Here is a 13,147-nt window from a genome sequence, read left to right on the forward strand (position 1 = left end):
CCAAAGGTTTTTGTTCAGAGTTTTGGTGTTTCCTGTCACTGTGGGCCTCAGAGCACAGTAGTACACAGCAGAGTCTGTCACTGCAGCAGAGGAGATCTCCAGATACATTTTAGTTTCCTTCTTTCTTACAGTTACATTCAGTCCATTGACTGGATTTTGAATTTTTTCTCCTGACTCCAGATGAGAGATCAGGAACTCTGGAGGTTTTCCTGGATATTGTCGATACCAGAAGTAGTAATTAGTAGTAGCTCCTTTGGTGTATTTGTAGGACAGAGTTACAGTGGTGCCTTCTAAACTGGACTCTTCATTGTTGTCTGGAGTGAGTTCTTCATGGCTGACACCTAAAGGAAGAGATAACTCTGTTATATGATGTTATAAATGTTTCAATACATCATTTACATCCATTCAACATTTTAATTTAACATCATTTTCCTGTATAGTGTAGCATACCTGTGAGAATGAAAAGAAACAGAGAAAACGTCCAATAGTCCAACGACAGCATGTTGAATAAAGGAAATGTTTCTGGTTTGTGTTTTGAACTCTGTTGAATCTGGAAGTTTCTCTCTCTTCTATAGTTCAGTAACAGCTCAGCTCCTCCCTGAATCTCTCCGTTTCCTCTTTCATCTGTATTTTCTCTTCTCTCAGTTCCACTTCCTCCTGTTTAACAGACTGCTAGCAGCAGTTTGAATCACTGTTCAGAGGGCAGGTTATTTTCATGTCAAGAGTTTAAAGCATGGATCAGTTTTTTACCGTAGACAAACTCAAGGTCGTGACCTTTTTTAACATCACCATTTTTAAGCATATTAAGCCGAGTTGACTTGAAAATAAGAAGACCTACTGTTGAAGTCAGAAGTTTACATAAACTTAAGTTGAAATAGATTTTTTAACGACTCTTTTCATGTAAACAAACTTTTTTAGTAAGTCAGTTAGAACGTCTACTTTAAGTTTTACTCAAGTAATGTTTTCAACAAGTGTTTACAGATTACTTCACTCAGAATTATCCATGTCACATTTCCAGTCGGTCAGAAGTTTACGTCCACTCAGCTGACTGGTCCTTTAAATGGTTTTGAGAATGATGTCATGACTCTTGGAGCTTCTGATTGGCTCATTGACATCATTTGAGTCAACTGGAGGTTTACCTGTAGAGGTACTTTAAGGACCACCTTCAAACTCAGTGCATCTTTCTTCCACGTCATGTGAAATCAAAAGAAATCATCCAAAACCTCAGTAAAATACATAGACCTCCACAAGTCTGGTTCATCCTGAGGAACAATTTCAACCCCAAAAAGTGATAATGACCATAATGACCATGATTATGTCTGGAGAAAAGCTGAAGAACACCATCCTAACTGTGAAACATGAGGGTGTCAGGATCATGTTGTGGGGGTACTTTGCTGCAGGGGGGGCCGGTGAACTTCAGGAAATAGATGCTATCATGAGAAATGAAGATATTGTGTATAAATTAAAGCATCATCTCAAGACATCAGCCAGGAAGTTAAAGTTTGGTCATGAATGGATCTTCTAAATGGACAGTGGCCCTCAAGAATACTTTCAAAGAAAACTCTACCTCCCATTCTACTTTTTGAAATTCTAGGAACCACAAGTAGGCCTGAACTTGGAATGGAAGTGATCTGTTGGGATGATCTGGTGCAATGAGGTCTTTCAGATACGATGGAGCTAGGCCTTTAAGGGCCTTGTATGGAAGGAGGAGGATTTTAAATTCTGTTCTAGATTTAAAAGGGAGCCAGTGAAGAGCCCAATCAGCACCCCCCCCCCCCCCCCCCCCCCTTACTGATGTGTTGGATGGTAGAGAGAGAAAGAGAACTGTCTCTAACCTGGTGGTGACACTAGTCTTCAGCTCAGCTGTCACTTTGTTGGAGCTTGTCAAGCTACTGTCTCTTGGTTGGAATATCTAAAGGTTCAGGAAGCGGTCTGTAGCAACCTTTTACAGCTGTCTCTGTGGTCAGCAGTATCACCTGGATTCAGGTCATGCAGTTTCTTTTCTGTGGCCTTTGGCAGAGTGTCCTTCACCTGTTAGTGAATATCAGAGAGTAAAGAAGACAGATTTACACAATAACACAACATTTCATCCTCACACTGACTAGTGTCTTTTAACAGGTCCAACTCCTGTTTCCATGGTTTATGTAAAGAACATTTCATAAGGACAGAGACCTCTCTGTGTCTCTGTCACCATCCCCCCTTTTGACACATAGTTCTGACCATGAGTCCATTTAACATAGTGAGGATGTTGATGTTCTATCACCTCTACAATGAATCTAGAGTAGACTGTATCCTAACCAAGCATAAAAGTTTAACAGAGTGTGACTCCCTCTAGTGGATGTTGTGGAGTATTCTGTTGTCTTTGCTCCAAAGGTTTTTGTTCAGTGTTGGTGTTTCCTGTCACTGTGGGCATCAGAGCACAGTAGTACACAGCAGAGTCAGACACATGAAGCTTCTGGATCTTCAGAGGAACTGATCTGTTGGTAGAATCCAGTGTGGATGAAAATCTCTCCCTGAACTCATCTGCTGTGTTCCCATCATTCAGTATGCGACTCAGGATGAACTTGGGGCTGTTGTTTCCGTCCTGTTTGTACCAGAAGAGATAATTACCAGAACTTACACTGCTGTTATATAGACAGCCAAGTGTTAGTGTCTCTCCTTCAGCAGCAGTCACATCTCCTTCTGCTTGCAGCACGTTGTCTTTTTGTGTTCTGCATTCTGTCAAACACCAACAAACAGTATCAGTGTGGTGTTAAAGAATCATGTCAGTGTTGGATTGATATCAAAGAAACAGAGCTGTGTTCATACCAAGGCACAGAGCAGCCAGCAGCACTGAGATGAACAGAGGCTTCATATCTGCAGTGTTGAGTAACTGTGAGCTACAGCAAGTATAAAGAAGGCTGTGATCTCTCTGTTGAGTCTTCATCAACACTAAGTTGGTGGATTAGAAGGAGGAGCCTGATCACAGTGACAGGACTCATTCACAGCCCTGTGTTATTCCCCCTTCTGACAACTTTACACTCAACACATCTTTGTGCTGCTCTCCTTTCCTAGTAGAACTGCTCTTGGATGGAGTCGTCATTGGAAGTTTCAGGTGACTTGTTTCCTGTTTTACACCTGGTGCAGATTCACTTTGTTCCCAAACATATAAAAGGTTGTGATTGTTGTGAACCTGCTACAGTACGACCTCTTTAATAAGGGGAGGGGAGGGGGAAGGGAGAGAGGGACACACAGTTAACATGCTATACAATAATAGCACACAATTGCATGACTAGTAGGAAATAAGAAGTTAGAGGACAAGAGCTCTGTGCCAGAAAAAAGAAAGTGGAGGATGCGAGAGAGAAGAGAGAAGGAGGTCATGTGTTTGGTGCATCGTCCCCCAGCAGCCTAGGCCTATAGCAGCATAACTAAGGGATGGTTCAGTCCAGCTCTAATTATAAGCTTGATCTAAAAGGAAAGTCTTAAGCCTGACCTTAAAAGTAGAGAGGGTGTGTTCTTCCTGAATCCAAACTGGGAGCTGGTTCAACAGGAGAGGAGCCTGATAGCTGAAGGCTCTACCTCCCATTCTACTTTAGAACCTCTAGGAACCACATGTAGGCCTGAACTTTGAGATGGAAGTGATCTGTTAGGATGATCTCAGTCCTGAGACTGGAGCTGAACCCTCTGTCAAACTCAGCTGTATCCTAACCAACCATAGAAGTTTAACAGAGTGTGACTCCCTCTAGTGGATGTTGTGGAGTATTCTGTTGTCTTTGCTCCAAAGGTTTTTGTTCAGAGTTTTGGTGTTTCCTGTCACTGTGGGCCTCAGAGCACAGTAGTACACAGCAGAGTCTGTCACTGCAGCAGAGGAGATCTCCAGTTCTACTCGTCTCTGTGTTTTGTTAATGTGAGCTGAGAAATCTGAAAGAGTTGGATGAACGGATCCAGCCTCTGAGATGTGGAGCAGGAACTCTGGTCTGGATCTCTGGTATTCTCGGTACCACTGGATATTGTAGATACTACCCTCATATTTACAGGTCAGATTGATGCTTTTTCCCTCTGCAACAACTTCTTCACTACTTTCCTGGTTTATGCTGTTCATTGAGCCCAGCGCTGAAAAAAAGAGTTGTTCATGTCAGTTAGTCTGGGAGAGATTCAAACATCAAGAGACTCAGTGGAGGTTATTCATTGTTTCCTTCTCTTCTCTGCTTCTTAATCAGATAAAGGTTTAGCTATGAAATGACCAAATATCTTGTCAGTTCAGTAGGTGAAATTAGACTTCCATCTCTGATCAAACACTCACCTATAAAGTGAATCAAAATACACAGGAGCAGGTGAAGCAACATGGCTTTGTAGGAGAATGGGAACAGTAAAGAGGCTCTCTGCTGCACAGCCCTTCACCTCAACATCAGCATGAATGTGCTTTGACTTCTGCAGACACAAACAATCTGATTGGTTGACTACATCATCAGTGGGTGGAGCCAGCATTTCTTTTTTCTTTTTTTTTTAACAATGTAAGAGAGTTTTTTTTGCCCCTCATAAAATTAGACATTTTGTCATAAAATTGATTCAGAAAAGTCCTGAAAGTAGACAAAGAGACCCCAATCAAAGAAATGACAATTAAATATTATACTTTTGTATTTGTTTATTCAGGAAAATGAGCCAATATTACATATCAGAGAGGAGCTCCTCTAGGATTAAATCAGGGTCCATGTGTTCACAAGTGTTTCCGTCAATGTAATGAGACTCAGGTGTGGTTCAGTTCCTGGTTTAGTTTCAATAAATCAGGGATTTGTCTCAGTCTGATCTTCACAACACATGTTTGTGGACAAAGGAGCTTTCTGAGGAGCTCAGAGAAAGAGTTGTTGTTGCTCATCAGGCTGGAAAAGGTTCCAGAACCATCTCTAAAGAGTTTGGAACCCACAAATAATCCACAGTCAGACAGATTGAAGACGACTCTTCCCCTCCACAGGAGTGGTCCACCAACAAAGATCACTCCATAATAGTCTGAGAGGTCCCAAAGGAACCCAGAGTACCTTCTAAGCAGCTAAAGGCCTCTCTCTCATTGGCTAATGTTAATGTTGATGAATCCACTGAACAACCATGGTGTGATGGACAAAGACACTGCTCTCCAAGAAGAACATTTCTAAACATCATGTGGACAAGACAGAAGACTATTGGGACAATGTTTAGTGGACAGATGAGACCAAAGTAGAATAGTTTGGTTTAAATGAGATGAAACAACACTGCATCATTCCAGCATCAGAACCTCATCCCTCCATCAAACATGGGGGTGCTAATGTCCTGGTCTGGGCCTGTTCTGCTGCATCTGGACCAGGACGGCTTGTCCTCATTGATGGACCAATGAATTCTGAATTCTACCAGTGAACTCTAAAAGAAAATGTCAGGACATCTGTCCATGAGCTGAATGTGAAGAGAAACTGGGTCATGCAGCAAGACAACGAGCCCAAGAACACAGGTGGTTCTACAAAAGAACGGTTAAAGAAGAACAAGATGAATGTTTAGGAACGGCCAAGTCAAAGTCCTGACCTTAATCCAATAGAAATGTTGTGGAAGGACCTGAAGCAAGCAGTTGATGTGAGGAAACCCACCAACATCTCAGAACTGAAGTGGTTCTGTTCTGAGGAATGGGCTAAAATTCCTCCAAGCTGCTGTAGACCACTGATCAGCAGTTACCAGAAACATTTAGTTGATGTTATTGCTGTACCAGGAGGTCACAGCAGAACCTAGGAACCGGTCTGCAGCAACCTTTTACAGCTGTCTCTGTGGTCAGCAGTATCACCTGGATTCAGGTCATGCAGTTTCTTTTCTGTGGCCTTTGGCAGAGTGTCCTTCACCTGTTAGTGAATATCAAAGAGTAGAGAAGACAGATTTACACAATAACACAACATTTCATCCTCACACTGACGAGTGTCTTTTAACAGGTCCAACTCCTGTTTCCATGGTTTATGTAAAGAACATTTCATAAGAACAGAGACCTCTCTGTGTCTCTGTCTCCATCCCCCCTTTTGACACATGGTTCTGATCATGAGTCCATTTAACATAGTGAGGATGTTGATGTTCTATCACCTCTACAATGAATCTAGAGTAGACTGTATCCTAACCAACCATAGAAGTTTAACAGAGTGTGACTCCCTCTAGTGGATGTTGTGGAGTATTCTGTTGTCTTTGCTCCAAAGGTTTTTGTTCAGAGTTTTGGTGTTTCCTGTCACTGTGGGCCTCAGAGCACAGTAGTACACAGCAGAGTCAGACACATGAAGCTTCTGGATCTTCAGAGGAACTGATTTGTCTTTGAGCTCAGCATCAAATCTGTCTTTCGGGAAATCTGGAGAATTTTGACCTCCTCCCAATTTGGGACGTTGCAAAATGTACTTTGGAAAACTGTTTTCTTCATGTTTGTACCAAAACAAATATGGGTTTGTGTCACTGTTCTCAAAAGTACAGTTGAGTGTCAGAGTGTCTCCTTCAGTAGCAGTGACATCTTCTTGTGACTGGATCACTTTGTCTTCTCCTTTACACTCTGGGGAAGAACAGAACATGCAGAGGAAGAGATGAATCAATAAAGATGATTGATTCAAGGAGAACAATCAGCAGCTTTAAAGAGTTACCTAGCCAGAGAGTCAGACACACAGATGGAGATTAAACATGATTTTCACTCATCATTGTTTGAACCATAGAAGGTGTTTTTACAAGGTAACAAAATGATGACAGAAATGATCTGCTCTGATTTTCTGGATCATGAATATTGAAAGAGATTTTCATCTCTGTTCTAACACTCACCTATGATATGAGAGAAAAGTAAAAAGAGGTAAAGCAACATGTCTTTAGTTGTTGGCTTAGGGTCAGAGGTCGGGTTAGTCAGACAGCAGATGAACAATGTTCTTCCACTGCAGCAGAATGAACCAGCCTCTCTGCTGCACAGCCCTTCTCCTCAACATCAACATGAATGTGCTTTGACTTCTGCACACACAAACAATCTGATTGGTTGACTTCACCATCAGTGGGTGGAGCCAGATGTAGCAGACAGGATGTCTCCCTCTGTCTATTCAGGTCTGTTGCTGTGCTTTTGATTGATCTGTTGCCAGCCAATTAGCTGCAGAGTCACTATAAAACAGGAAGTTGATTGCTGAGCTCTTCCTGACTCTGAGTGCATACATCTCTTGTTTCAGGTGTCCTGACCTCCATGAGTGTTGCAGGTATGAGACATTTATCCTCCACTGACTTCTGTGTCCTGTGTTTTTAGTTACCATAGTTGTGCTTGTAGGTAGTGATGGCCAATCGAGGCTTTGTTGAAACCTTGACACGTGATTCAAAAAAAGGTTAATTTCTCGAAGCTTCAGTGACACAGTGCTCTATTAGGACATCTAGTGGACAATAAAATGTAGTGCAATGGGGATGTGTCTTACTGGTTCATGCTTGTATGGGACTTGATTTGCCATGCCCATTCCTGTTCAGACCAGGAGGCGGAGTTGTAGTCTTACACACTTCTCTGCTGCTTCTCTAGGACTGTCTCACACCCTAAACTCTCTAAACTCTATAGATGTTCTGTCTGCTCCCAGATTATTTAAACCAAAAAATAATAAAAGAGGAGTTTCTCATAGGAACCTTATTCAAATCAGTACAAGTTCATTGGTAGAACAGAAGAATAGGAAAATTAAATGTGGTCTTTTAAATGTCAGATCTCTCTCATCCAAATCTCTTTTAGTGAAGGATCTGATAACTGATCATCAGATTGATCTATTTAGTTTGACTGAAACATGGCTACAGGATGATGAATATGTTAGTTTAAATGAGTCTACTCCACCCAGTCATAGTAATTATCATATTCCTAGAAGCACAGGTAGAGGAGGAGGAGTGGCAGCAATCTTCCTCTCTGATTTATCTATTAATCCTAGACCTAAGGAGAGCTTTAATTCATTTGAAAGTCTTACTCTTAGTCTTCCGCATCCAGACCAGAAAATACAAAAACCAATTCTTTTTGTTGTGGTGTATCGCCCACCTGCTCCTTATTCTGAGTTTTTAGCTGAGTTCTCTGAGTTTTTATGTGATCTAGTTCTTAGAACAGATAAAGTCATTTTAGTAGGTGACTTTGACATCCATGTTGATGTTGTCAGTGACAGCCTTAGCTCCTCATTTACATCATTATTAGATTCAATTGGCTTTTCTCAGAATGTAAACGGATCAACTCACAGTTTTAATCACACCTTAGATCTTGTCCTAACATATGGCATAGAAACTGAAGGTTTAACAGTATTTACTCATAACCCTCTTTTGTCTGATCATTTCCTCATAACTTTTGAATTTACAATAATGGATTACACAGGAACTGAAAAGACATTTCATTACAGTAGATGTTTATCTGATGATGCTGTAACTAGATATAAAGAACTAATTCCTTCTTTATTTACCTCAGTGCCATGTGCCAATGTTGTGGACGACAGCAACCACAATTTAACCCCTGCACTAATAGATTATTTTGTCGATGGCACTGCAGCATCGCTTAGTTCAACTCTAAACTTAGTTGCTCCTCTGAAAAAGAAGGTCATAAATAGGAGGAGGCTAGCTCCATGGTATAATTCACAGCTGATCAGTTCAAAGCAGACAATCTGAAAGATGGAAAGAATCTGTCATTCCACTAATTCTGAAGAAGCTCGCATAGCCTGGAAAGATAGTTTAACAACTTATAAAAAAGCTCTCAGTAGTATTAGAACAGCATATTATTCATCATTAATAGAATAAAACAAGAACAACCCCAGATTTCTTTTCAGCACTGTAGCCAGGCTGACAAAGAGCCACAGCTCTGTTGAGCCATCTATTCCTTTAGCCCTCAGTAGTAATGACTTCATGAGCTTCTTTACTAAGAAAATTGTTGGCATTAGAGAAAATATTCAAGGCATCCTTCCAACAGCTGTTAAAGATGTAAGTACAGTGACATTAGAAACTTTTGTAAGACCTTGTGTCATGTTTTCTGTTCGATTTCCTCTTTTATTTTGTTGAGTTCTGGTTGTCCGTCATGTCTTTCATTTTGTCATGTTCTGTCACGTTTTCAGTCATGGTTTTAGTTTTTCATTATGTCCTTCGTCATGTCTTAGTTTCTGTCATGTCTTCCGTTCTTGGTCTTTTCGTCATGTCTTTTCACAGTTTTAGTTTCTTGGGTTTTCTGTTTATTGTATTTTGTTAAGTCTTGGTATTTTGTCATGGTCATGGTTTAGTGTTTAGGTTTTCTTTTTCCTGTTTTATTTTGTCAAGTTCTTGGTTTTCATAGTTAGTGTTTAGTTTTTTCTGTTCTGTTTCCTGTTTTATTTTGCCAAGTTCTCGATTTCCTGTTTGTCTTGCTTCATGCCTTTTTTGTCCCTTTGATTAGGTTATTGGTTTCACCTTGTCTCTTGATTTGCTTCACCTGTGTCTCGTCACCCCGGTTCCTCATGTGTGTGTATATATAGCCCTGCCTTCCCCTTTGTCTCTGTTGCGTCATACTACTTGTTAGCCATGTTTCACGTCACAGTTTATTCATGTTCCATGTTAAGTGTTCCAAGCCAAGCTCATGTTATAGATTTTCATGTTTCATGCCACGTTGTGTTTTTGGATTTCCTGCCCTGACAGCAGCGTCTTTAGTTTTTGTATTTTTTTTTTTATTAATTAAAACCCCTTTTTGCCTACTCCTGCCTCTTTGAGTCCTGCATCTGGGTCCTCACCCCAACCCCTGCTACCCCCCTTTGTGACAGAATGATGCGACCAAAGAAGGACCCAGCGGACTTATTTTTTGTTGAGGAGAACAAAAGGCGTGTAACAAATTATCTGGAGCAAACACTGGGGTATGGACCATGGCTCAAACCCGAGTTGTTGCCTTTTTTCTTGGGCACGCGTTTGGCCATGGAGGCCCCGACTGGGAGGATGGGTCCAGATGGACGCCATGGAGGGAAGTCTGCTGGCCGGCAGCCTTTGGAGTTCCGCACTACCGGCCATTTGGTAGCATCTCCCCGGCCTGCTAGCCACCGGCCAGCTAGCTCCCAGCGAGCCACTTCTGCCTCCGTTCCCGCTCCTGTTCCTGTACCGGCCCCGAGGGTCGGCCCAAGCCTTGTTCCTGTTCCTGTTCCCGTACCGGCCCCGAGGGTCGGCCCAAGCCCCGTTCCTGTTCCCGTACCGGCCTCGAGGGTCGACCCAAGCCTTGCTCCTGTCCCTGTACCGGCCCCGAGGGTCGGCTCATGCCCTGTTCCTGCTCCTGTACCGGCCTCGAGGGTCGGCTCATGCCCTGTTCCTGCTCCTGTACCGGCCTCGAGGGTTGGCTCATGCCCCGCTCCTCTCCCGGCTCCGAGGGTCGCTTCAGCTACGGCTCCTCTCCCGGCTCCGAGGGTCGCATCAGCTCCGGCTCCTCTCCCGGCTCCGAGGGTCGCATCAGCTCCGGCTCCTCTCCCGGCTCCGAGGGTCGCATCAGCTCCGGCTCCTCTCCCGGCTCCGAGGGTCGCTTCAGCTCCGGCTCCTCTCCCGGCTCCGAGGGTCGCTTCAGCTCCGGCTCCTCTCCCGGCCCCGAGGGTCGGCTCATGTCCTGCTCCAGCGCTGCTTCCTGTCCCCGTACCGGCTCCGAGGACCCGCTCATGTCCTGCTCCAGCGCTGCTACCTGTCCCTGTTCCGGCTCCGTGGATCCACTCGCTTCTGGCTCCCGTCCCGGCTCCGAGGGTCGCCTCTTCCCTGGTTCCCGTCCCGGCTCCGAGGGTCGCCTCTTCCCTGGTTCCCGCTCCGGCTCCGAGGGTCGCCTCTTCCCTGGTTCCCGCTCCGGCTCCGAGGGTCGCCTCTTCCCTGGTTCCCGCTCCGGCTCCGAGGGTCGCCTCTTCCCTGGTTCCCGCTCCGGCTCCGAGGGTCGCCTCTTCTCTGGTTCTCGAGGTGGCTCGGACCCTGGCTCCCGCTCCTGTTCTCGAGGTGGCTCGGACCCCGGCTCCCGCTTCTGTTCCTGAGGTGGTTCGGACCCCGGCTTCTGCTTCTGCCCCTGTTCCCGCAGTGGCTCAGACCCCAGCTTCTGCTCCTGCCCCTGTTCCTGAGGTGGCTCCTGCTTCTGCCCCTGTTCCTGAGGTGGCTCGGACCCCGGCTTCTGCTCCTGCCCCTGTTCCCGAGGTGGCTTCTGCTTCTGCCCCTGTTCCCGAGGTGGCTCGGACCCCGGCTTCTGCCCCTGTTCCCGAGGTGGCTCGGACCCCGGGTTCTGCTCCTGCCCCCGTTCTCGAGGTGGTTCCTGAACCAGCTCCTGCTCCCGTTCCTGTGCTGGATCCAGTTCCAGCTCCTGTTCCCGTGCCTGTGCTGGATCCAGTTCCAGCTCCTGTTGCCGAGGTGGGTCCGGTCTCTGCCATATCTGCCCGGCCTCCCGGTCGGCCCCCTGAACTGTCTGCCCGGCCTCCCGGTCGGCCCCCTGAACTCTCTGCCACGTCTGCTCGGCCTCCCGGTCGGCCCCCTGAACTCTCTGCCACGTCTGCCCGGCCTCCCGGTTGGCCCCCTGAACTCTCTGCCACGTCTGCTCGGCCTCCCGGTCGGCCCCCTGAACTCTCTGCCACATCTCCCCGGCCTCCCGGTTGGCCCCCTGAACTGTCTGCCCTGTCTGCCCAAGGATCCCTCCTGCCGTGCCCCCTCCACCCGCCCTGTTGAGTTTGGACATTTTATTTAAGTTTTTTGGTTTTTAAGGGACGTCTGGGATCCGTCCCTTGAGGAGGGGGTTCTGTCATGTTTTCTGTTCGATTTCCTCTTTTATTTTGTTGAGTTCTGGTTGTCCGTCATGTCTTTCATTTTGTCATGTTCTGTCACGTTTTCAGTCATGGTTTTAGTTTTTCATTATGTCCTTCGTCATGTCTTAGTTTCTGTCATGTCTTAGTTTCTGTCATGTCTTCCGTTCTTGGTCTTTTCGTCATGTCTTTTCACAGTTTAAGTTTCTTGGGTTTTCTGTTTATTGTATTTTGTTAAGTCTTGGTATTTTGTCATGGTTTAGTGTTTAGGTTTTCTTTTTCCTGTTTTATTTTGTCAAGTTCTTGGTTTTCATGGTTAGTGTTTAGTTTTTTCTGTTCTGTTTCCTGTTTTATTTTGCCAAGTTCTCGATTTCCTGTTTGTCTTGCTTCATGCCTTTTTTGTCCCTTTGATTAGGTTATTGGTTTCACCTTGTCTCTTGATTTGCTTCACCTGTGTCTCATCACCCCGGTTCCTCATGTGTGTGTATATATAGCCCTGCCTTCCCCTTTGTCTCTGTTGCGTCATACTACTTGTTAGCCATGTTTCACGTCACAGTTTATTCATGTTCCATGTTAAGTGTTCCAAGCCAAGCTCATGTTATAGATTTTCATGTTTCATGCCACGTTGTGTTTTTGGATTTCCTGCCCTGACAGCAGCGTCTTTAGTTTTTGTATTTTTTTTTTTATTAATTAAAACCCCTTTTTGCCTACTCCTGCCTCTTTGAGTCCTGCATCTGGGTCCTCACCCCAACCCCTGCTATCCCCCTTTGTGACACCTTGTCAATATCTGGAATCCTTCTCCCCAGTAGATCTTCTTGAGCTCTCTTCAACAATTACAGCATCTAAACCATCAACCTGTCTTCTAGATCCAATCCCAACTAAATTGCTCAAAGAAGTTTTTCCATTAATTAACACCTCCATATTGAACCAGATAAATGTATCTTTATTAACAGGATCTGTGCCTCAGTCTTTTAAGATTGCTGTAATTAAGCCCTTACTCAAGAAAGCCACTCTAGATCCAGATGTTTTAGCCAACTATAGACCAATCTCCAACCTTCCTTTTATTTCCAAAATTCTAGAAAACATTGTTGCTAATCAGTTGTGTGACCACTTAAACAGGAATGGTCTGTTTGAAGAGTTTCAGTCAGGTTTTAGAGTTCATCATAGTACAGAAACAGCTTTGGTTAAAGTTACCAATGATCTCCTCATGGCTTCAGACAATGGACTTGTCTCTATACTTGTTCTGCTAGATCTTAGTGCTGCATTTGACACTATTGATCATAATATTTTACTACAGAGACTTGAAAGTGAGGTCAAGATTAAAGGAACTGCATTAGACTGGTTTGAATCCTATCTGTCTGACAGATTCCAGTTTGTTCATGTCAACAATGATTCCTCTACTTATACAAAAGTAAGTTATGGAGTTCCTCAGGGTTCTGTGC

This window comes from Chelon labrosus (assembly GCF_963514085.1).
Source record: "Chelon labrosus genome assembly, chromosome: 6".
NCBI lineage: Eukaryota > Metazoa > Chordata > Actinopteri > Mugiliformes > Mugilidae > Chelon > Chelon labrosus.